General features: G+C 43.9%; 1 protein-coding gene and 1 non-coding gene across 3 annotated transcripts in view; one reads left to right on the forward strand and one right to left on the reverse strand.

The window, feature by feature from the left end:
* Positions 1 to 26,831, reverse strand: part of CENPP (centromere protein P) — a 431,610-nt gene that overhangs the window by 137,853 nt on the left and 266,926 nt on the right. The window lies entirely within an intron of this gene.
* Positions 22,628 to 22,734, forward strand: LOC111762696 (U6 spliceosomal RNA). Its single transcript, XR_002795742.1, has one exon. It is a non-coding gene; the product is annotated as a U6 spliceosomal RNA (small nuclear RNA).

Genomic DNA, 26,831 nt, shown 5'->3' on the forward strand with positions numbered 1-26,831 from the left:
CAGCTTTTCTGGTCAGGTCACTCGGTAAATGGGTTAGAGTAGCACACTCAAATAAGGAATGTGTTGTCGCCAAAATCCAGAGAGACCAACAAATCGTTGTGCCTCTTTTTTGGTCATAGGAAGGGCTAGATGGAACAGCTTATCCTTCACTTTAGAATGGATATCTCGACATGCTCCACACCATGGACATCTAGAAATTTCACCAAGGTGGAAGGCCCCTGTATTTTTGTTGGATTTATCTCCCATCCTCTCTCATGCAAATGCTTTACCAATAAGTCTAGAGTAATTGCTAATTCTTGTTCACTAGGTCCTATCAACATGGTATCATCAATATACTGAACTAGTGTGATGTTTTGTGGAGGGAGAGATGATCGAGGTCCCTATGGATTTTATTATGATATTGGGCTAGAGAAATGATATACCCCTGAGGCAGGATAGTGAAGGTATATTGCTGGCCTTGCCAGCTGAAAGCAAAACTGTTTCTGTTGGTGCTCACTAATGGAAATTGAGAAAAAAGCATTTGCCAGATCAATAGCTGCATACCAGGTACCAGGTGATGTGTTGATTTGCTCAAGCAATGATATCCCATCTGGGACAGCAGCTGTGATTGGAGTCACCACCTAAGTTTACGATAATCTACTCTCATCCTCCAAGATTGATCTGTTTTCTGCACAGGCCAAATAGGAAAGTTGAATGGGGATGTGGCGGGAATCACTACCCCTGCATCTTTCAAATCCTGGAGGGTGGCATTAATCTCTGCAATCCCTCCAGGAACCTGCTATTGCTTTTGATTTACTGTTTTGATAGGTAGGGGAAGTTCTAGTGGCTTCCACTTGGCCTTTCCTACCATACTAGCCCTCATTCCACAGGCCAGTGATCCATTGTGGGGATACTGCCAGAATAGACTATGTCTGTTCCACTTATTCTTTCTAGAACTAAGGAAATAACCAAAAAATGGGTCCAGGGACCCACTGGACCCACTGAGGGACAGACCTGAGCTAAAACTGCATCAATCACCTGACTTCCATAAGCCCCTACTCTGACTGGTGGGTTACAGTGATGTTTTGGGTCTCCTAGAATTAATGTCACTTTTGTGCCAGCGTCTAATAATCCCAAAATGTTTGATCACTTCCTTTTCACCAATGCACAGCTACCCTGAATAAAGGCAGCCAGTCTCCTTGGGGAAAGCTGGGATGAAGATGAGTAGTATAAATTTTTGGCAGTGTAACAGGATTCTTCCCCAAGTGGACTGGCCTCCTCATTCAAGGAGATCTGGGAAATGATTATGGGGCTGTCATTTTGTGCCTGTAGTTCAATTTAAGGTTTTGTTCACTCAACCTAGAACTCTTCTACTTATGCAGATCAAGTACGAATTTAGTAGACTGCCCATGTATTTCACGTCTAGGTATCCCATGATCTATTAGCCATAGTCTATGGGACTCAAAATCTTTTGATTGCTGTTTTGAGCCTGCCTGTCATTGGGGTAGCCATGCCCACCTTGACTTTGGTGATTAACTGCTGATATTTGACTTTTACTGACCTGAGATATCTGATCATCCCCCAAAAGTTTAAGGATTCTAGCTCCATTACAGAAGTCCCTACAGTAATATCTGGACTACAGAGAAAAGCAACCACAGAACTCTTCAAGGAAAATGGAGTTAATCTTACAAATTTATTCCTCACAGTCCTGGTAAAAGGTGTGTCCTCTGGACATTCCTGGGGTGGGTGGGCAGATCTTAAATGGTAAATCCATTCTAGCACTCCAATCTCTCTAGGCATTTGAATTCCCTCTTCTAAGGTATACCAGAGTAAACTGGGCATCTCTACCTCAGACATTCTAGGCCATCATTTGGTCCTTCTATCAGCCAGCTACCCAAACAGTTAAAGCCCTTTCTAACTACATTGTTGAATCCAGAATTTCTGCTTAGTGGGCCCATATCAATAAATTCATCCTGATCCAACTTTATATTCCTTAACCCATACCCTTAACCCACACCCTTATTATCTATTTCCAAACATATTCCCATGATTTCTGTCTATGTAAGTTGGAAAACTCATGCAGTTCTTTTAGAGTATAGCGTACTACTTCCCGGGTCACACTTTGTACTTCGCTTTTGGGGACTTATTTTAATTTTAGTCTAGTAATAGGTCTCAAAGAGAAGGATCCGAAATGCCTTGCAAGCTAATGGCCTCATGGCCTCAGGGCCATTTGCATTTCCATCTGGTGAGACAGGATTAATCTCTTCAGGCAGGACTGGAAGTCAGATTCCTCAGGGCAGGGTGGACATTGGGTGGTGCATGCTGGAATTTGGCTGTTACCTGCCTCAGGACTGGGAGGAGGTCCAGACTCCTTGGGGCAGGCTTGCGGCTGGGCAGTGCAGGCTTTTGTTTGGCTGATACCCACCTCAGGGCTGGAAGGAGGTCTGGACTCTCTGGGGCAGGCTGGAGGTTGGGTGATATAAGCTTGACATTGTGTGGTCTCTACAGGGCAGGCCATCACAGGTCAAAGTCTCAGCAGAATTTAGGGTGCCAATGTCTCCATCCCAATCCTCAGGATTCCACTCCTTTCCAGTCAATGCCTTCACTTTGACAGCAGACACCCTACGAGGCTGAGATTTTGATTTCCTTTTTTAACAATACTACTCATACAATGAGACTCTGAGTCTGGTTTTCAGAGATCTCAGGTCAGTGGTAATGTGGCCTGTGCATGAATTCAAACTTACCTTATTCTATATTCAAGTATGCCTAGTTCCCAGAAAGCCAACTAAGTGATATAGGCTCTATAGGGAGGATGCAGACTGAATATGTATTCAAATTTACATCCAGACAGAATGTGGGGGATATGTTATTTCAAACTTACCTGGTATGTGGGGGATATGCTAAACCGAAACCTATCTGGTACTCAAACACTTAAAACTCTAAGAAACTACCAAAGAAAGTCCTTTTGCATAAAAGCACTGTTTGACTCTCTACTCCTATATCCTCTGTATGAAAGGGACCCAAAAATCCTATTCCAGGCTTGGTTTTTTTAGACAGAAGTCTGCAGAGCCTCGGTGGCTGTTAATAAATCTTCCTTCTCATATTCTCATGTCCTGGCCTTCAATACCACGATCACCCAACTTTTCTCTGCCACAACATCTCTGGGGGCTTGTCCATGATTCGCTGAGAAGGCCAGAGGCAGCAACAGTTGCTTGCCCTCTCAGATGCCTCTAAGAAGGCTGAGAGGGCCCAGGTGAACTCCAGACCTGGAGGGCCCAGGCGAACCCAGCCCTGGGTGCCCCTGGGCTCCTTTTAGTCCAGAAAGAGATTGTGGACTTTTCCAGAGCCCTCCCACAGAAACTGGAGGCACCAGAGGGTTTGAAAGAGACCCTGAGAACAAAGCAAGGAGCTCTGTATGCCAGACAGATAAGACCCCTGGGGGCATAGCACAGGAAAAGCCTAATTCTGAAAGCAAGGAAGAGAGCCTAATCAGCTTTCGAAGAAGACCCTAGTACTCCTGAGGAGAAGGGAAGAAGCCATCTTCTCTAGGTCTGAGAAAGGAAAGGATGGAGGATGGTTGTGTGCGTGTGATTGTGGAGACTGAAGGAGATGCAGAGACAGAGTTCTGTGGGGCAAGTGCAGAGTCCCAATCTGCGGTTCCGTGGTGACCTCATCTGGTCAAGGGTGATCTGGAGGGCCTCTCTGCAAAGGGACCCTCTTCCGAGTCAGGGCCTTGTACAGACCTGCTAAGGCTAAGAGGTGCCGTAAATTCCCATAAGGGATGTGGCCAGAGACAAATGAAACAAAAGGCTGAGTGAGTGTTGTGCAGTGTTGACACAGGGTGGAAACATGGGGAACACACAAAGTAGGACCCTGTTAGGTTGTATGCTGAAAAACTTTCCCTGAGTTCCATGGAGATGTATATGGCATAAAGTTCCAGCCAGGAAAGCTTAGAATGCTTTGTGAATTAGAATGGCTAACTTTTGGCAAGGGCTGGCCCTGGGAGGGCGCCTTTGACCCCCAGATCATCTGTAATGTCCACGACATAGTAACTGGAAAACCAGGGCACCCTGATCAGTTCCCTTACATCGATGCCTGGCAGGATGCTGTGAGTCAAAGTCTGCCCTGGTTAAGGAAATGTACGGTAAAGTCAGGATTTGCCTGATACAAAAGCCCAGAGGTGCTGTCCCAGGTACCAGGCCAAACAAGTGCCGTGCAAAGGATCCAGAGGAAGTGAGCTCTAAATCTAGTGCCGATCAACCCATTCTAGAAGGGACAGATGAAAATGACCTCCTGCCCCCTTATGCAATTCCTCCTACCATGACAGTGCTGAGGAGTGGGATGAGCCAATTTTCTTGAGCAGTGCTCCCCCACAGCCATCTCCACTGCCATCTTCCCTGAGCAGCTCGTCTCTGCTGCCCCTTCAGCCATCTCTACTGCCATGCTCCCTGAGCAGCACGTCCCTGCCATCACCGCTGCCATCTTACTGAGAGTGTCCCCGCCACCCCCACAGCTGTCTCTGCTGCCATCCTCCCAGAGCAGTGTGTCCTCGCTGCCTCCACAGCTGCCTCCGCCACTGTCCTCCCTGAGCAGCACTCCCCTGCAGCCGTGTCCACTGCCATCCTCCCTGAGCAGCGCGGCCCAGCCACCCCCGCAGCTGTTTCTGCAGCTGCTGCCATAGCCGCCCCAGCAGCCATTTCCATAGCTGTTGATGCAGTTGCTTTCTCCAAGCAATGCAGTCTCTTCACCTCCACAACCGCTATCTGCCAATTTTGGACCCTGGCAGCATAGTGCCAACCATCAGTCAGGAAGGAGTCCCTGAAAGACGACAACTCAGACCATGGGGAGTCCCAGGGACAGGTGGAGCAGGGAGAAAGGCTGCCCTACAGTTACCTCTCCATGAAGCCCGAGCTCCAATTTATTATGATGCAGATGGCAGATTCAAGGAGGAACCCGAACATTCAAACATTTGTATACCAACCCTTCACTACCACCAACTTCTTTAACTGGAAAAGTCACGCCCCACCATACTCAGAGAAGCCTCAGGCCATGATAAACCTCTTCCAGTCCATTATACAGACCCACAAACCCACCTGGGCTGACAGTAAACAACTCATGACCTTACTCAACTTCAAGGAGAGAATGCGAGTCACACAAGGGGCTCTAACCTGGCTCAAAGAGCACCCACCTGACGGAACCCTGGACAGTGACCAATATACCTGCATGCAGTTCCCAAACGAGGATGCCCAATGGGATCTCAATGACACCATCAGGCTCAACTGACTAGAAACTTTCCATAGGGCCTTAATTGAAGGGTTCAGAGCTGGTAGCCGAAAAGCAGTAAACATGGCAAAGACCACCCAAGTCCTACAGATTCTTGATGAAAGTTAATTCTATGAGAGACTGTGTGAGGCATTTAGTGTATACATGCCCTTTAACCAAGATGCTCCCAAAAGCCAAACAATGGTTAATGCAGCATTTGTTGCCCAATCACAGGCTGACATCTGAAGAAAGCAACAGAAGTTAGATGGGTTCATTGGGATGGACATTTCCCAGGTCATGGAGGCAGCCACCAAGGTTTATGTCAACAGCGATGTAGAAACCAGGAAGGAGGAAACCTGGAAAATGAAAAAGAAAGCAGACCTTCTCACAGCAGCAATAGTCAAAAGAAGGAATCCCGTGTTAAGGAAAGTAAACTGGGAAATCCCTGCTCTGGGGAGAGGGGGTCCACCACTCGGGCAAAATCAGTGTGTGTACTGCAAGGAGGAAGGGCACTGGAAGCAGGAGAGCCCCTACAGACTGCTCAACCCCGTCGCCCCCAAGAAAGCAGCCAAAGCATTAGCCAGGAGAGCAAGTGGAGTGTTGCAAACTAAACCCTGGGTTCACAAAAATTCAGAAGGAAAACCTGCAAATCAGCTCATTGGACTTGCAGGAATAGAGGGCTCTGATGAGGATTATTAGGACAGACCAGGTTCCTATTCTCTCGGCCCCGAGGAGCCTATGGTTGGAGTCCAAATTGGGGGCCACACCATACATATGATGGTCAACACTGGGCCTCTACACTCTGTGATGATGAGGCCAGTGAGGCCATTATCAAAAAGATAAGCTACTATCATAGGGGCAACCAGCGGCCCTTCCTCCAAGCCAGGACCTGTAACATTGGGGGTAAAGAAGTCACTCATGAGTTCCTGTATCGCCCAGAATGCCCAGTCCCCCTCCTGGGTCAAGACCTGCTGTCTAAACTACAAGCTCAGATTACCTTTGATGCCACGGGGCAATTCATATTAACACTGGGACCACCACACCCTCTGAAAATAGTGCGAACCCTCCCTCTGTAGGAAGAATGGAGACTGTTCTGCCTCAGTGAAACTGGCCAATCTATGGCCGCATAGCTCGCCTTCGAGTATGTACCCAAAGTATGGGCAGAGGGCAAGCCAACAGGGGTGGCACATGACATTCCTCCAATTATTGTTGAAATAAAGCCCACAGCCAGCCCAGTGAGCATAAAGCAATATCCAGTTTCACGTGAAGCACAAGAAAGAGTCCAGCTACATATTCAGAGATTGCTAAAGGAAGGCATACTAAGGCTGTGCCAGTCTCCATGGAATACCCCACTCTTCCCAGGTAAAAAGGCTGATGGGAATTACTGCCTGGTCCAGGACTTGTGAGCAGTCAACTCAGCAGTAGTGACCCTACACCTGGCAGTCCCCAACCCTTACACTCTCCTCAGCTTGATTCCCTCATCGGCAGCTGACTTCTCATGCCTGGATCTTAAAGATGCCTTCTTCTGCATTCAGATAGCACCTGAGAATCAATCAATTTTTTCTCCTTTACATGGGACAATCCGAATCCTGGCGAAAAGCAACAGCTAACCTGGACACAGCTCCCTCAGGGATTCAAAAATGCACCCACTATTTTTGGACAAGCCCTGGCCAGTGATCTGAAATCCTTTAAACCAGAAAGTCATAATTGTTTTCTCCTCCAATATGTAGATGACCTCATCCTCAGAAGTCCCACCCACCAAGACTGTGCTAGCGGAACCCATGCCCTCTTAAAACATCTGCAACAAAAGGGTTAAAGGGTGTCTAAAAGGAAACCCCAAATCTGCCTACTTCAGGTCAAATATCTAGGTTATAAAATAGCACAGGGGCTTCATGAATTAGGACCTGAAAGAAAGGAAGCAAGCTGTAGCCTCCCTGAGCCCAGCACTTGCTGAAAGTTGTGAGAGTTCCTCGGAGTGGCTGGATTCTGCCGCATTTGGATCCCCAATTTTGAGGTCCTCATGCGCCCTTTGTATGAAGCTACAAATGGGGGAGATTGTAATCCCCTGCTCTGGGAAAGCCCACAGAAAGATGCTTTCACTGCTCTCAAGCAGGTTCTGATGGATGCACCAAGCCTCCGGCTTCCAGATCACAGGAAACCATTCTACCTCTATGTCTATAATTGCCAAGGCATCTCAGGAGGAGTACTCACTCAGTACTTGGGTTCCTGGCAAAAACCTGTAGCCTATCTATACAAACAACTGGACACTGTAGCCCAGGGATGGCCCTCATGCCTACAAGCTGTAGCAGCTGCAGCAATGCTAACACTAGAAGCCATAAAATTAACTCTTGGGCAGGCTATGATTGTTTGGGTTCCATATGCAGTAATCACAATCTTAGAAGCCAAAGGAATACACTGGCTTACTAACAGCCACCTGGTTAAATATAAAACCCTATTATGTGAAAATCCATCCATCCAACTGGAACTTGTAAAAATTCTGAATCCTGCTACCTTGCTACCCGTCCAGCTGGGGGTATGGGGTTCCAACCCATAACTGCCTGGAGACATTGCAAGAGATGTATTCCAGCAGGCGGGACAACCAAGACCAGCCACTACCAAATCCCGACATTGAGTTCTTCATGGATGGGAGTAGCTTTGTTCAGGGCAGTCACCGGTAAGCTGGATATGCTGTGGTAACCTCTGAAACCATTGTGGAGGCCCAGCGTCTCCTTGATAACACATCAGCACAAAAAGTCGAACTCATTGCCCTCACCCCAGCCCTACAACTTGCGACTGGGGCCAAAGGTTAACATCTACACAGACTCCAAATATGCCTTCCTTACCCTGCATATGCATGGAGCCTTATACAAACAAAAGAGACTCATTAACTCGGGAGGCAAGGACATTAAATATGGCACACAGATCCCAGAATATGGCCACAGCCCCGTCACACAAGGAAATCGGAGGGCAGACGCTAAAGCAAAAAGAGCAGCATAGGAGGGATCCCTATCTGAGGACCTGGTCTCTGTCCTCATTTCCCAGCCTCTTAATTATCAGAAACTCCAATATACACTGCCTGCTCTTGTCCCACAGCCTCTGAATCACTGGAAGCCATGACATACCCAAGCCGAGAGAGTGGATACTCTCTGAGAGCGGGACACAAGGAGCAAACAGGTGGTGGACATTGCCCAATCACAGAATAGTCATGTCTCTAATATTAGCCACAACTGTAGCTCAGGACTACCACGAAAACACACACTTGGGAAAAACCCATCTTAGAGAAGTATCAGAAAGATTTTTCTGCATCCCAAGTCTAGTCACTATCGCCTATGCTGTATGCCAGCAGTGCGTGTCATGTGCAAAGAATAACCCTTGCCAGGGACCTGTGGGAGCCCCAGGAGTCCAAAGAATCGGCAGTATGCTTCTTGAAGATCTAGTAATTGATTTCACTGAAATGCCACAATCCGGAAGCTACAAATACCTCCTAGTCCTCGTTTGCACCTCTTCCAAGTGAAAACCTTTCCCACTTGGACTGAAAAGGCTGAAGAAGTGGTCAAAGTTCTCCTCAGGGAAATTATTCCTCCATATGGGCTACCCCTCTCAATAGGCTCCAACAATGGATCCGCCTTTGCCTCCGAAATCACTCAAAAGATTGCCAAAGCACTGCGCATCTGATGGAAACTGCACACCGCTTACTGTCCTCAAAGCTCAGGAAAAGTAGAGTGAATGGATCGTACAATAAAAACTTATATTGCTAAAATTTGCCAAGAAACTGGACTAACATGGGTGCAGGTACTCCCGAGTGCTCTCCTCCAAGTTCGGACCAGCCCAAGCCGAAAGCTAAGCCTAACCCCTTATGAAATCCTCTTAATCTGAAATACAGAAGGGGATCTCAGAGAAAGAGGAAACTTATCAATAGCTCAGCAAATGATCAGCTTAGGAAAAAGCCTACAAAACCTGCATCACTGGGTCCAAGAAAGGGCCCCCATGAGCTTAAGCAGCTCCATACACCCATACAAGCCGGGAGATGCAGTCTGGGTCAAAGACTGGAAATCAGCTCCACTAACCCCTTGATGGAGAGGACGCTATCGTCATTTTATCCACCCCCAGTGCAGTTAAAGTTGTTGAAATCACCCCGTGGATAGACCATAGCCAGGTCAAGCAAGCTGCCCCAGAGTCCTGGACCTGTATTCCAGATACTCACAACTCAACCAAACTCTTGCGAAAGAACAAAATACCAAGCCCTGCTCCAGTCACACCCCGGAAGCTGACTGGTCTACACATAGCCAAGAGTAGGAATCTGGTTTAATCCCAGTTACAATGCCCTTTTGTTTATTTTCCCTACTCCTAGCCCTGACTGTCCCCTGGTCCCAGGTCAGCACCACAGCACCAGGTCAGCCATGTATCCAAGAAGTATGAACGTGGGCCCATGTCAATATCACATTAATATTTTACAGCCATTACACCTGCAAGGGCCATATAACCACCTGCCAGTTTCAGGGAATCTCCTAAAGTGTCTGTAACATATCTGGTCAAATAACTTGCTGTGACCCCAAGCCCCCAACAGTCTCCCATAATTGGGAAATAAGACTCTTTAATCAAGACTGAGAGCTACTTAACAACCCCAGTCACTAGCCGGAACCAACAAGTGTCCCTCCTATTTGATGCATGTCAGGTTATAGACTCTGGGATACCATGGAACACCAACTGTGAAGGGCTCACCTGGAAGCAGGAATATACTCATAACAATAAGTATTTGTGTGCTCCAGAAATGAGAAGTGCAGCCCAAGGGGGGGTTTCTAGTGCAAATACATAGGTGCATACTACTGCCCCTACTGGTCCTGTGTCACCTGGGTCACCTGGAACACAGACACAACTAGACAAACAGCCATCCTCACCAAAGGAATGACCCTGACTAACTGTTCATGTGCTCAGTGTAACTCCTTCAACCTCACCATCCTTATACCCTGAATCCTGGCAGACCCAGGGAGTCCAAATGGGCCTCTGCATTGACAGTAAAGGAGTAGACCCAGGAGCCTATATCTGGGTTGGGTATTGGGAACACCTACTCACAAGTAAAACCCACTCTGTGTTCCACTCCTTTTATGAAGAAATGGAAAGACCCTTTTCCATTCTGCAAGTAGCAAAAAATCTGTTTATAAACCTAGTTGAGGTAGTAGGAGCAGCCCTTAAATGTCTCCTCATGCTATGTATGTGGAGGTAGTAATATGGGACAGCAATGGCCCTGGGAAACTAGAGAATACAATTACAGCCAACCATATTAAAAAAACTGGCCTCCTAGCTGTCCCCTGAGATAGTATGTGGCCCTTGCAAACTTCTGTCATAGGAAAATATCGTGCTTCAAGGGTATGCCTAAACCCCTCTATATCTGCTGAAAACCTAACATGTACAGGGGGAGGATTCCAAAATCACACCACCAATACAACAGAGCCTTGGGGAATATGGAATGAATCTGACCTCATTCTCATAAATCATACTTTCCCCAAATTAATCACAGTATGGAACTCCACTGCAAAGGGCTTCATTACTGCCTCAAATGGTCTGTACTGGATTTGTGGAAAAGTCACATTCGAAAAACTTTCCCAAAATTGGTGTGGTACTTGTATGCTTGGTACAATAAAACCCTCCTTCTTCCTCATTCCCTTAGCAACAGGGAAAAAGCTAAGCCAACCAGTATACCAAAACATAAAAGAAAAAGAGCTGTCATTACCTGGGGAAATGAAGAATGGCCCCCTGAATATATAATCTAGTACTATGGGCTAGCAACTTGGGTGGAGGATGACATGTGGGGTTACTGCGCCCCTATCTATATGCTTAACCGAATCATTCACTTATAATCTGTGGTAGAAATAATAACTAATGAAACTGCCCATGGTCTAAACTTACTAGCCCAACAGTAAACTTAATTCAGAAATGTTATCTATCAAAACCATCTTGCCCTAGACTATCTCCTGGCAGTTGAAGGGGGAGTCTGTGGAAAGTTCAATCTCTCTAATTGCTGCCTTGAACTATACAGCACTGGAAAAGTCATTGATGAAATTACAAACAAAATGGTAAAATTGCTCATGTTCCAGTGCAAACCTGGAATGGCTGGAATTTAAGTAATCCCTTTGGAAACTCGCAGTCAAGAGCAGGCAATTTCAAGCTTCCGGTGGGAATAATTGCCTTCCTCATAGGAGGATGCACCATACTTCCTTGCCTCTTCCCTTTCGTTGTAAGCAGGATATATGCCCTAATAAATGGTAAAGTGAAAACACAGACAGTTGCTCATGTCATGGCTATATATACATACTGGTTAGTCCAGAGAGACTCTGACAATAGTGATGCCAAAGCTTAACAATCTTAAGCATGCATCAAAGGGGGGAAGTAATATGGCCTGTGCAAGAATTCAAACGTATCTTATTCTATATCCAAGTATGCCTAATTCCCAGAAAGCCAATTAAGTGATATAGGCTCTATAGGGAGGATGCAGACTGAATGTGTATTTGAACTTACATTGAGATGGAATGTGGGGAATATGTTAATTCAAGCTTACCTGGAATGTGGGGGATATGTTAATTCAAGCTTACCTGGAATGTGGGGGATATGTTAATTCAAGCTTACCTGGTATGTGGGGGATATGTTAAATCAAAACCTATCTGGTACTCAGACAAACACTTAAAACTCTAAGAAACAAACAAAGTCAGTCCTTTTGCATAAAACACTGTTTGACTCCCCACTCCTACATTCTCTGTATAAAAGGGACCCAAAAATCCTATTCCAGGCTTGGTTTTCTTGGACAGAAGTCCGCAGAGACCAGCTGGCTGTTAATAAATCTTCCTTCTCAGAGTCTCGCATCCTGGCCTTCAATACTGTGATCACCAGACTTCTCTCTGCCACAACAGTGGCTGTACGAAATAAGATTTTCTTTCAGACACATACAGAAACTTTTGCATCATTCACGTGGCATTTAAATTGCAAATTTGAAGGCTTTAGTTCTTCCTTTCTTTTGTAACCATATCCAGAGTATCTAGGAATAGTCAGACAATATCATTGTACCTCTAGATTCCATAAAATTTGTTAAGGTGTTGAAAACACTCTCACCCAGATGCTTATAAGCATGGAAGTAGGGAAATCCAGTGGTGATATTTTGCATATCTTCATTGCCAACAACCAATACCAGGGACTGTTAGCGGCCTCCTGATTATTGGAAAGTGAGTCATTAGTACCCTTGAATCCTATTAGAGAGCCAATTGTAAAACTCCCAAAACCACTTCAGAAATCCCATGTTTAAGATTCTGCTTCTCGGGAAACGGACTTGGCCCAGTGGTTAGGGCGTCCGTCAACCACATGGGAGGTCCGCGGTTCAAACCCCGGGCCTACTTGACCCGTGTGGAGCTGGCCCACGCGCAGTGCTGATGCGCGCAAGGAGTGCCGTGCCACGCAGGGGTGTCCCCCGCGTAGGGGAGCCTCACGCGCAAGGAGTGCGCTCATAAGGAGAGCCGCCCAGCGCAAAAGAAAGTGCAGCCTGCCCAGGAATGGCGCCGTCCACACTTCCCATGCCGCTGACGACAACAGAGGTGGACAAAGAAACAAGACGCAGCAAATAGACACCGAAAACAGACAACCGGGGGAGGGGGGGAATTAAATAAATAAATAAATCTTAAAAAAAAAAAAAAAAAGATTTTGCTTCTCAAGAACCACACCTGGTACCAGTCAGGGTTCTCTAGGGAAACAGAATTGACAGGAGATATCTGTAAATAGTAGGAGATTTTATTAAATTCTCTCACATGACTGTGGGGATGGCACAAATCCAAATTCCACAGGCAGGCTGCAAATGAAAGGTTCTGATGAAGGTCCTTGATGAGTTCCCAGGAGACATTGGCTGTATGAAGTCAAGCTGGAAAATTCTCTCTGAATGCTGAAATCACTTCCCCTTTTAAGGTCTTCAACTGATTGGATAAAATCACTCATTGCTGATGGCAATCTCCTTAGTTGATAGTAGATGTAATCAGTCATCTATGCAATGAACTCACTGATGACTAAAGTCCATAAACATGCTTGTATTACAATTAGACCAGTGTTTGCTTGACCAACAACTGGGCACAATTACCTGGCTGAGTTCACACCATCAGTTTTGTGTCTTGAAAAAACACCAGACTAAGAACCTGAGTTCCAGTTTTGGTCCCCTATGTCTGTCAGTTACACCTTGGGAAGGTTACTGTAATTTTTCAAACATTAGTTATTTAATCTTTTAATAGTTTTTTCACCACAAAGGAACATTTAAGCCCCACTTCACTGGGCTGTTACGAGAATCAGAGAAGAATGTAAAGCATTTTGAGAAGTATGGTATGCAGAGTGAATATAGTTATTACTACCAACATTTCATATAAAATTGATAGGAACAAGTATCTTCAAACAAAGTTGACACCTGTCAAGATGTGAGAGTTTTACTTGCTCCATTTGAACTAAAACTATTTCTAAGCCCATCTTTCTATCTCCTCTCATAATATGTAGGAATCTGAGATTACAACACAAATAAGAATAATAATATGACCAAGACTCTTAGAAGAGCAGCACCATGTTATAAGTGTAACTAACACCACTGAATTACATATTTGCTTATGGTTAAAAGGGAAGTTTTGTTTATATATATATATATATATATAACTAGAATAAATGTTATAAAAAAACCATAGGATTATATAACACAGTGTACCTTAATGTATTCTATGAACTATAGCTCATTGTACCAGTATAGTAATATTCTTTCATCAATTGTAACAAGAGGGGGATGTATTAACAAGAGGGGTTATATGTGGGAACTATATTTTCTGTATAACTTTTCTGTAAACTTCTCTAATTAAAAAATTATAAAGAAAAACAAAACAAAAAGACTGTTAGAGTCTTTTTAAGGGTCAAAGGCTTAAGGCAGGTGGCTAAGAACCAGTAATAGGATCTTATGGAACAAAGTTGAGACTGATAATCAGTTTAGGAATGCAGGAGCATTAATTCAAATTGGCTAAGTTGAATGTAAGAGACAGGTAAAAACAAGATGATAAAGTTATCTGTTCATTTAACAAGAATTCTTGTACAATCTTCTTGCTGTAAAGGATTGACATAAATGGCTGACAACAATCTAAGCAATAAAACAAACTAATGTTAAAGGGGACTCAAATTGAATAAGGTGAGCCAATAGAATTAGCAACCTGGGACAACACAGACACTGATACTGAACCACTCCTTCTATCATTTATCATTCTGACTTTATTCAGCTAAATTCTAGATGCTGTTCTACAGGGATTTAGTGATGAAAAGATAAGATACAGTCTGGTCTGGTAAGGAGCAATCAGCATGTAATCAAATAGACAACCAAATAAACAGGAAAATGCTATAAGTCAATAAAACAGTGTGGTAATGCAATTAAGCATCCTAGGGTTCTCAGCCTCCTTTGCCTAGAATCGGACTCATGGCTAGCCCTAGAAGCATTTCCAGATACTGGATCTCAAAACAAAGACTAACAAGTCCCAGTGATGATGAGGCCATTCCTAACAGTCTGCAGCAAGATGAAGAGATCCCGACTCAGCAGTGTGTGGGAGAGAGCACGCTGGAGAACCTACGCTACATGTTCTTCCCATTGGTAGCAGAATCTCTAAGACAGCTGAATATTAGAATGACTGATTGGAATTTTACTCTTAAGTTTGAAGATGAATTCATTTCAAGTGATTTTACAATCTATAAAACAAAATATGTCTAACATTGAACTAGTTTGGTCTTGAAATTTCATCATGTTCTAGATGGTAAGTTAATGATAAATCTCTGTATAGTAAACATTCTTCAGGGTATGATATTTTAATAAACAAATATTCTGTTTGGCTTCAGAAATATGCTATAGTTACTAATATGTATGTACATCAAGGAAGTCCAGTCCTAGCTATTATCTGAAAATATTAATGGTGTGCCATCTTTGCAAGAAAAGCGTGCATGTACAAGAAAAGCTAACTACATTTTTAATTTACAGATTTGGCATATTGTAGATAATATTTCAAATCAGAAATTGACTTCAGTAAAGTACTAAAGATCACACCAGGAATCAAGATATACGGGTGGGCGAGCCAATGTGGCTCAGTGGTTTGAGCGCTTGCTTCTCACATACAAGGTCCCGGGTTCAATTTTCAGCCAGCGTAGCGTAACTAAAATGAGACATGGGTGACCATCTGTTCCAACTGTGCAGTTGTTTTACTTCTCTGGGATTCATTTGATCCCATTACAAAAGAAAGCATCTAAAACAGATAAATCATTTTTAAACAGGGCTATTTAAGGGTTCTGTGGAGCCCTTGGATGTCAGTGAAGAGGACTTGAATAGACTGGACTGCCTCTATCTTCAAATGATATAGCTTTGCTCTCTATTTGAAAAGGCTAGCAGTAAGTCCCCTCCCCTTCTTTTTTTTTTTTATTTTTTTTTTTAAAGATTCATTTATTTATTTAATTTCCCCCCCTCCCCTGGTTGTCTGTTCTTGGTGTCTATTTGCTGCGTCTTGTTTCTTTGTCTGCTTCTGTTGTCGTCAGCGGCACGGGAAGTGTGGGCGGCGCCATTCCTGGGCAGGCTGCTCTTTCTTTTCACGCTGGGCGGCTCTCCTCACGGGCGCACTCCTTGCGCGTGGGGCTCCCCCACGCGGGGGACACCCTTGCGTGGCAGGGCACTCCTTGCGCGCATCAGCGCTGCGCATGGCCAGCTCCACACGGGTCAAGGAGGCCCGGGGTTTGAACCACGGACCTCCCATATGGTAGACGGACGCCCTAACCACTGGGCCAAAGTCCGTTTCCCCCCTCCCCTTCTTTTTCTTTTTTTTAGATAGATTTTTATTTATTTTTTAAAGATATATAGATCATACAAAATGTTACATTAAAAAATATAAGAGGATCCCATATACCCCCACTCCCCACCCTCCCCACTCCTCCTACATCACCAGACTCTTTCATCAATGAATGTGGCACATGCATTGCATTTGATGAATACATTTTACCCTTATTTTTCCTTAAAACGAATGGATATGGGGAGCAGACATAGCTCAGTGGCTGGGCACCTGCTTCTCATGTACAAGGTCCTGGGTTCAATACCCGGTACTTCCTAAACCAACCAACCAACCAACCAACGGACTAGGTATTATCTACATTACATACCTTTTTTCACAATCCATATTAAACATGAAGCCACAGTCTCCAGGTCCTTCTTTCCCCTTTTCCCCAACCAGCTATAAACATTTTCCCCGGTTCCACCTACACTCCTGGAACACCCAAGCTGGAGAACCTTTGCCTTGGAAAAGGCTTGTCCAGGTATTCTGATTACAGCTGTTTGTGATGCAGCCAATCTATCCTGTTTTTCAGGGGTAGTGAAGTTAGTTGGGTATCTTGGTTCCGTTTAAGCTGCAGTGCAATAAGATGGGATTAGCCCTGCATGGTATAAAATATTATACTGTGAAGAATGTTTACTTGTAAGACTTCTGACCACCTGATCTGAAAGACATCAAAGGTTTAATCAGCTGAGCATTCATTCTTTAGGAATGGGCACAGTGCAAATAGCAGAAACAGTGGGTTACTGTAGAGTTCACAAACCAGGTTCCCATCCTCAATCTCCTCCCAACCTCGTGATATCTCCATGAAGCAAGCAAATAAGGTAGCTGGGGCTCAGAGAGGATAAGGGGCGCACAGAAGGACACAGTGAGTTAAGTGGTGAGTCTAGGCTTAACCTGTACCTTCTGACTTTAATACGCACTGCTTATACCAGACCCAAGTTGCCTCCATAGGAGAGTTTAAATGAGAATCCTGGAAAATCTGGGTATCAGGGTGCCACCCAATAAAGGGGAAGACCCATGTGGTATACATGAGTCTGGGCAGCTGGTGAACAACTTGAGGGCTTCGGGCACCTGGTATCAGAGGTGTTAGCAACAGAAGTGGAGGAAGACACTCAAAACAATCAATCTCTCTTGGAGCTGGTCCTGTCAATGATTCTGTAGATTTCTCATAACTTATCCTCATTAAGTCAAAGTTAATTACTCTTTAAGATGACTGTTTTTATTAAAATGGGGAGGAGGAAGCCCCAAGATATATATTCCTGAAAACTGCATGTCCAGTGTCTCCTGATCCTTACAGAGGTAACGAGGCCAAGAATGGTTATCACCATTTACACTTAAGAAATATAATTATTCCACCCCTATATAGATATATATTTTTAAAGATTCATTTATTTATTTATTTCTCTCCCCTCCCCCCCCCCCCACCCCGGTTGTCTGTTCTCTGTGTCTATTTGCTGTGTCTTCTTTGTCCGCTTCTGTTGCTGTCAGCGGCATGGGAATCTGTGTTTCTTTTTGTTGCATCATCTTGTTGTGTCAGCTCTCTGTGTATGCGGCACCATTCCTGGGCAGGCTGCACTTTCTTTCGTGCTGGGCGGCTCTCCTTATGGGGTGAACTCCTTGCGCGTGGGGCTCCCCTACGCGGGGGACACCCTTGCGTGGCACAGCACTCCTTGCGTGCATCAACACTGTGCATGGGCCAGCTCCACACGGGTCAAGGAGGCCCGGGGTTTGAACCGTGGACCTCCCATGTGGTAGACGGACGCCCTAACCATTGGGCCAAGTCCGCTGCCACCCTATATATTTTTTTATGTGACTTTTCTGTAACTTAAACCTTCTTTGGAAATAAAGAGGAAAAACTAAGACACTGGGGGAATATACAGAAGAAACTGTCAATTTGCATAAAAGATATCAGTTCTTATGGTGATAAAAGTCACAGTGCAAAAGAATTGTTTTTATTTTTTATTTTATTATTATTATTTGGCTGTTTTGGGGAAGGTTGTGGATTGCAGAAGGGTTGCAAATATGGCAGTGGAGACTCACTGGTGTGGGGTGTCGGTGGTGGGGGATGTATGGAAAGGATGACAATGGACAGCATCTAGCTCAAAAAACAGTATATCTACAACTGCAAACAAGACAGTTCCATCCATTTGTTCTATGTGATCTAAGCCACCAAGCCATTCTGTGCACAAAGTAGGTGCTAAAACGACTGGTGAATCAAGAAAGAGCCCCACATCTTTGACACCCCAGTCTAAACATGAGGTATCCAAAGGTGATATTAATACTCCTCAAACAAACAGAAATGAACCTGCAAAATTTAAGGGTTTTTAAAGAAAAAATGAGAAATGGAGCTGAAAAAGATTTATATAGGGTCATCAAATTAATATGGAATAATTTATCTTATTAATATTTCCTGACATGGTCCATCAGAAAGTAGAGTTTATATTTCAAACAATTAAGGCATACTTTGACAACAATTAAGGTACATGGTAAGCAAACTGATTGTTCTGCATAATAGCAACACTGACCATACTTTTCAAAGCCATCATTTAAACATATCATGAATTACTATGTTCACAAGATGCTGACCTAAAAGAATGAAATAACTTAAATTCTGTTGTTTAAGGGAAAAATCTCTTAAACTGGGTAAAATCCTCTATGATTTCTATTCCACTGCTTTTCCTTAGAAAAAGATTAGAATGTTTCTTGGTAGGAGAAGTAATTATATGTTGGCAGATGACCAAACTATTTGTCCAAAGTTGAATATAAGTCCACATTCTGATCAACTTAAAGTTCAAAAATATTAAAAGTAACCATGAAAATAGTCAGAAGTTTCTGGCCAGCTAAAATCTAGTACCAGATGACCCTTAGGGGTCCTTAAGCCCTAGAGGTCTATGAAACTTAGAGACTGGTCTCTTGTTGTTAAAAATATAAAGCAAATCCTTACTAGATATGGTCTTGGCCATTTTACCAAGAATCTGAATTCCAGTTTCCTCACCCATAAAATTAAGGGAAACAACCTCTACCTTACATGGTTAATGTGGAGAAAAAATGAGGTGATGTCCAAAAAAGTTCTGGGTACAGGGAAGCGGCTGTGGCTCAATCAGTTTGGCTTCCCCCTACCATATGGGAAGCCCTGGGTTTGCATCCCAGGGACTCCTTGTGAAGGCAGGTTCGCCTGCATGCTGTGGACAGTCACCGGCCCACAAGCGCTGCAGAGAGCCAACTCAGCAAGGTGATGCAACAAAAAGGGAGACAAGAAAAAAAAAAGCATAAGAACGTGCAGCGAATGGACACAGAGAGCACGCAGCAAGCAAGCTGCAAGCGGGGAGAGTAAATAAATAAAAATAAATACAGACACATAAGAACGCTCAGTGAATGGACACAGAAAAAGCAGACAGCAAACAAAAAAGTCACGGGGGGTGGGGGGGATAAAAGGGCTGAGTACATGGTGGACATTAAATAAAGATGAGTTTCATTATCTTCATTTATAGAAACCAGAAAACTATGAGGCAGGGAGGTTTAGTTAACGTGCTCAAGGTTTCCATGTCTCTTAATATTGTAGATGTTAATTGTTTAAAGAAATTAACTCTTTAGATTGATGTGAAATATAATAGGGGAAATGGCAGGGGTCTATTACAGAAGATCAGGTGTCAGCGAGAATTTTCTGTAAATCTTTTAGGCTTCAACCTGCCATTATAGCGTGACTACAATCCTAGAAAATATGCAAATGATGAGCATGGACCTACCCACAGCCTGTAGCTGCTGGGCCTACACTAGACTTTTTTTTTTCAATGGGGATAATGAATGATTTATTTATTTAATTTTTTGTTTTATTTAATTGCCTTTTTTTTTTTTAAACATACATGGCTCACAAAAAATGTTACATTAAAAAATATAAGAGGGGAGGCGGACTTGGCCCAATACATAGGGTGTCCGCCTGCCGCATGGGTGGTCCGCGGTTCAAGCCCTGGGACTCCTTGACCTGTGTGGGGCTGGCCCATGTGCGATGCTGATGTGCGCAGGGGGTGCCCTGCTGCGTGGGGGTGTCCCCCGCGTAGGGGAGCCCCATGCATGAAAGAAGGTGCGGCCTGCCCAGGGGTGGCGCTGCACACACGGAGAGCTGACACAACAAAGAGGAGGCACAGATTCCCAGTGCCGCTGGTGGGGATGGGGGTGGTCACAGAGGGGCACAGCGAGTGGACACAGAGAGCAGATGGCTGGGGCCGGGGTGGGGGGGGAAAGGAAATAAATGAAAAATAAATCTTAAAAAAAAAAAACATGAGAGAGACAGCAAGATGGTGGCAGAGTAAGGAGCTCCTAGAGTCAGCTCCTGCTACAGGGCAGTTAGTAATACCCAGAGCTCTCTGGAGCTAGCTAAAGCACCTATCTGGGGGTTTCAGGAGGCCAGGAGGGCATCCTGCAACATCCTTGAAGGAATGGAAGAAGGAGGCTGCCCATCTGCAGAGAAGATTCATAAGTAGAGTGCTCCATGCCCCAGAGGCTGATGTCCATCCTCCACTGGAGGCACAGGCCACCTGTTTGGCAGCTGGAATTGAAAGCTCCACAAAATGGGGGAGGAAGAGATGGTTGGGCACCAACTTCAGCTACTGATGAGTAAAATTCAGTGGGCTACAGTATAATCCTGAGAACAGCTAAAATTTGAGCCTGTCCAAGTCAGAAAGAGGCGGGGAGCCACCATCTTAACTCCACACCTGGCACAAGGAGAAGTGGGGTGGACTGGAAATCCCAGTGCTGGTGGGGACTGGCTTCTTTCCATCAGGGTCAGATTGAAGGTCTAGCCTAAGACCCAGTGCCACCTCTGACAAGGAGGAAGCTGCAAGGACCTCCGCCAGCGTCTCCGGGAAACTGCCGGCCAAGCCGCGGAGGCCAGTGATTGTCCTACTCTGGTGGCACAAGTTGCCCCAGGAGCTGTTCTGTGACCAGAATTCAGAGCTCCATTTCTCAAAGACAGGGGAGGGGGAGGCAGTTGGCTGCCAATTTCAGCTACTGATTGGTAGACTTGGATGACTAAGGAATAACCCTAGGAACAGCTGGGGTGTCAAATTGTCCAAGTTGGAAAAATCCCAGTGGCTGCATTTTGACTCCACCCACAGCCTGAGGGGAAGCCAGCCTGACCAAATATCAAAGTGAGGGTAGAAAATGATTTCTTTCACTCAGATCAGCTGCAGTCTTAGTGTAGGCTTCAGTCTCACCTCTGGCAGGGAGGAGGTTCGCTAGCTCAGCACCAATCTATCCAGGTAACTGAGGGTACCTTTGGCTGGCACAAACTGAATAATTAAAAGTCTACTGGGGCAACTAAGGTCATCTTAGAACTGCACTGAACAGATTGCTGCCCATACCTGCAATTCCATCCATGCCCCAGGCAGGGGAGAAAGCTGTGTGAAGCTTCATCAGTCTAGTCTCTCTGGGCAACTACAGTCTAGGCCTACAGGACTTGGATTATTCCACTCAACTGTGAATCTATCCCTACCTCTGGGAAAGAAGAAAGTTGGGAGAAGCTTCATCGGTCCCTGGGGCAATGAGGGCAGCTTGAGCATCCACGGTTTATAGCACCAATTACATCCTTGGCTCCTACTAAACAACCAGCAAGGGAAAAAGGGCAGGAAGCCCTAAACTAAAGAGAAAAACCGCACCCAGAATAAATACTCTAGTGATTCAGATGCTAAGACACCAACCGAAAATTACATTCCACACCAAGAAACAGGAAGATATGGCCCAGTTAAAGGAACAAGATAAGGTTCCAGATGACATAAAGGAGTTGAGACAACTATTCATAGATGTTCAACCAAATCTCCCTAATAAATTCAATGAGATGGCTAAAGAAATTATGGATATTAAGAAGACACTGGATGAGCACAAAGAAGAATTGGAAAGCATGCACAGAAAAATAGCGGATCTTATGGGAATGAAAGGCACCATAAATGAAATTAAGAAAACATTGGAATCATATAATAGCAGATTTGAAGGGGCAGAACAAAGGATTTCAAGGTGAGCTTGAAAAAAATGGCCTCTGAAAGTGAACATACATACAAAAGAACAGATGAGGAAAAGAATGGAAAAAAATCAACAGGTCTCAGGGAACTAAATGACAGTCAGAGATGTGCAAACATACATGTCATGGGTGTCCCAGAAGGAGAAGAGAATGGAAAGGGGCAGAAGAAATATTTAAAGAAATAATGTTAGAAAACTTCCCAACCCTATTGAAGGACATAAATATCCACGTCCAAGAAGCACAACATACTTCCATCTGAAAAAATCCAAATAAACCAACCCCAAGACACATACTAATCAGAATGTCAAAGGCCAAAGACAAAGAGAATTCTGAGAACAGCAAGAGAAAAGCAATGCATAACATATAAGGGATATCCAATAAGATTAAGTGCTGATTTCTCAACAGAAACCATGGACGCAATAAGACAGTGGTCTGATATATTTAGGATACTATGAGAGAAAAATTTCCAGCCAAGAATTTTATATCCAGCAAGACTGTCTTTCAAAAATGAGGGCAAGTGCTTGCTTCAGCAGCACATATACTAAAATTGGAACGATACAGAGAAGATAAGCATGGCCCCTGCACAAGGACGACATGCAAATTTGTGAAGCATTCCATATTAAAAGAAAAAAAGAAATGAGAGCAAGATGAGAATATTCACAAATAAACAGAAACTGAGAGAATTTCTAAGCAAGAGACCAGATCTCCAGGAAATACTAAAGGGTGTGCTAGAACCTGAATCAAAAAGATAGGAGAGAAAGGCCTGGAAGAGTCTAGAAGTGAAGATTATATCAATAAAAGTAACTAAAAGTGTCAAAAGAGTGGTGAAAATAAAATATGACAGATAAAACTCAAGTAGTCAGGAATAAACTTAACCAACGATGTAAAGTACTTGTATTCAGAAAACTGCAACCCAATGTTAAAAGAAAGAAAAAAAGTCCTAAATAACTGGAAGAACATTCCATGCTCATGGATTGGAAAACTAAAGATCGGGAAGCAGACTTGGCTCAATGGATAGAGCGTCCATCTACTACATGGGAGGTCCACAGTTCAAACCCAGGGCCTCCTTGACCCATGTGGAGCTGGCCCATGTGCAATGCTAATGCGTGCAAGGAGGGCTGTGTCACGCAGGGGTGTCCCCCGTGTAGGGGAGCACCATGTGCAAGGAGTGCGCCCTGTAAGGAGAGTCACCCAGTGTGAAAGAAAGTCCAGCCTGCCAAGGAGTGGCGCTGCACACACGGAGAGCTGATGCAGCAAGATGACTCAACGACAACAACAACAACAACAACAACAAAGAGACACAGATTCCCAGTGCTGCTAAGGATACAAGTGGACACAGAAGAATACACAGCAAATGGACACAGAGAACAGACAACTGGGGTGGGGGGAGAAGGGGAGAGAAATAAAAATAAAAATAAATAAAGTGTCATATTAAAAAAAAAAACTAGGGAAGCGGACTTGGCTTAGTGGTTAGGGCGTCCATCTACCACATGGGAGGTCCACGGTTCCTTGACCCATGTGGAGCTGGTCCATGCGCAGTGCTGATGTGTGCAAGGAGTGCCCTGCCATGCAGGAGTGTCCCCGCATAGGGGAGCCCCATGTGCAAGGAGAGCCCCCTGTGTAGGGGAGCCCCACGTGCAAGGAGTGCGCCCCGTAAGGAGAGCCGCTTAGCATGAAAGAAACTTCAGCCTGCCCAGGAATGGCGCCGCACACATGGAGAGCTGACACAGCAAGACGACGCAACAAGAAGAAACACAGATTTCCGTGCCACTGACAATAACAGAAGCGGACAAAGAAGAACACACAGCAAAACAGACACAGAGAACAGACAACTAGGGCAGGGGGGGAGGGGAGAGAAATAAATAAATCTTAAAAAAAAAAACTAAACTAAAGATCATTAAGGGGAAACGGACTTGGCCCAGTGGTTAGGGCGTCTGTCTACCACATGGGAGGTCCGCAGTTCAAACCCTGGGGCTCCTTGACCCATGTGGAGCTGGCCCATGCGCAGTGCTGATGGGTGCAAGGAGTGCCCTGCCACGCAGGGGTGTCCCCCGCGTAGGGGAGCCCCACGCGTAAGGAGTGCGCCCGTAAGGAGAGCCGCCCAGCGCAAAAGAAAGTGCAGCCTGCCCAGGAATGGCGCCGCCCACACTTCCCGTGCAGCTGACGACAACAGAAGCGGACAAAGAAACAAGACGCAGCAAATAGACATAGAGAACAGACAACCGGGGGGGAATTAAATAAATAAATAAATCTTAAAAAAAAAAAAAGATCATTAAGATGTCACTTCTACTCAAATTGATACACAGATTCAATGCAACCCTGATAAAAATTCCACCAGCATTTAAAAAAAAAATTGAAAACACAATTAGCAAATGTATTTGGAAGGGTAGGGAGTCCTAAATAGCCAGAAACATCATGAAAGTAAAAGCAAATCCTCATCTCTGGACTTTAAGTCATACTACCAATCTATAGTGGTAAAAACAGCTTGGTACTGGCATAAAGACAGATACCTAGACCAATGGAACCAAACTGATGGCTCAGAAACAGACTTTTACTTGTACGGTCACGTGATTTCTGATTAGTCAGTCAAACCCATACAGCTCAGGTGGAACAGTCCATTTAGCAAAGTGGTGCTGAAAGAACTGGTATCTATAGCCAAAAGAAGGAAAGAGGACCTCTATCTCACACCTTATCCAAAATTTAACTCAGAATGGATCAAAAACCTAAAAATAAAAGCAAGAACCATAAAATTTCCAGAATAAATTATAGGAAAATATCTTCAAGACTTGGTGGTAGGTGGTGGATTCTTAATGGAGATAAGAAAAGGACTGAGATGGACTACTGATGTTTAATATATGTAGAAGTTTTAAATAACTTTACTGTAAAAGCATGGAAATGTATAGAATGGATGGTAAAAATAGTAATAGCTAGTTTATAAATAGGGATGTGGCTGAAAATGGTAGACTAGGGATGCAAATGCCAATTGACAGAATGCTAGAGAATAATCTAGGAACTGAATAGCACATAAACCAAGAGGTAGATGAGAATTGTGGTTGATGGTACAGATGCAAGTGTGTTCTTTGTGAGGTAGAGCAAACGTATATCACTACTGCAGGGTGTTGGGAATGCATGGGAAAAATACAACTGGAATGACCTATGGACTGTGGTTAGCAGTTATAATATTCTTGCAATCCATGCCAAAGATGTACTGTGTTGATACTGGGGCAACATGAAAAATGTGAGCCAAAAGTATACTATGGGCATGGTAACAATCAGATGATATTATCTTATCCATAACAAAATGTTCCACCACAGTTGGTGTGTTGATAGAGGGGTGTTGCTTGGGAATTCTGTATATATGCATGTTTGATAAGTTTACAATTTCTGTCATAAAAAATATATATTTAAAAAATAATAATGTTGGGGGAAAAACACAGCAAATGGAAGATAAGGACTATAATTAGTAGTAAGATTTTGACAATAATCTTTTGTAATTTGTAGCAAACTTCTCATGACAATGCAAGGTGTTGGTGCAGGGTTGAGATATGGGACCCCTGTGTGATGTTATGCATGTTTGCTTTGTAAGTTCACAACTTTTACTATACATTTAATTGTTTAAGTATGTTCATATATAAATGACATAAAGATAATAGGGAGGGTTGGGGGAAAATTACTTTGGTTAGTAGTAATATTTTGACAATGCTCTTTAATCATTAGTTAAAAAGGTTTAACAATGTAAGGTGTTGGTGGTAGGGTGAGTTATGAGAGTCCTGTATGATGTTATATGTGTGTTTTGTAAATTCACAACTATTACTATACACATATTGCTTATGTATGTTTTTGTGTAGGTGATATATTTCAATAAATTAATTTTAAAAAATATATGAGGTTCCCATATACCCCACACTCCACTCCACCCCACTCCTCCCACATCAACAATCTCTTTCATCATTGTGGCTCATTCATTGCATTTGGTGAATACATTTTAGAGTACTGCTGTACCACATGGATTATAGTTTACATTGTAGTTTACACTCTCCCCCAGTACATTCAGTGGGTTATGGCTAGACTTTGCAGTTGCATTCTCAGTGGCTCAGCTAACTAATGGCTCTCCATGTATCTACAGTATCTTCCCGATGAGAAGGTGCGGGATTAACAAAACCCAATTTATCTGCCTTTCTACTATCTCACTTAGATGTTCATGTCCATTGCACAGAACAGAATCAAACATAACCAGGAATGTACTTAAGCATGAGGCTCCACAAATGCAGATTCTTTAGGCTGAGTGAGCCCAATGTCAAACATTTCTTCTTAGACAAGTGAGTACATTAGAAGTAGATTTTAAAAATCTTGGGACCTCACATATATATTTTTAATGTAATATTATTACAAAGTCAATAAAATAAAAAAAAATAATAAAAAAAAATCTTGAATATGGGAAAGAAAAGTAGGTGTGGCCTGTGAGTATGATTCACTGTGCTTACTTATAACATCTCAAAGGGGAGAAAACTGTATTTAAAAGACCCAGTCAAACTGGCAAAATATTTGATCAATAAACCTGTCATGTAGATAGAGTTCTACCTCAGAATAAACCTCTAAGTGAGTCTACAAGGATAGAATAAGATAGCCTATATTTTCAAACCCAGGATTTACCATCTGTAGCTGGGTAGCGGGCAGCGTATGAGACAGATGTTTCTGCTAGGAAAGTTTGTTTCTTTAAG

This window comes from Dasypus novemcinctus, chromosome 8 (genome assembly GCF_030445035.2).
Source record: "Dasypus novemcinctus isolate mDasNov1 chromosome 8, mDasNov1.1.hap2, whole genome shotgun sequence".
NCBI classification, from domain to species: domain Eukaryota; kingdom Metazoa; phylum Chordata; class Mammalia; order Cingulata; family Dasypodidae; genus Dasypus; species Dasypus novemcinctus.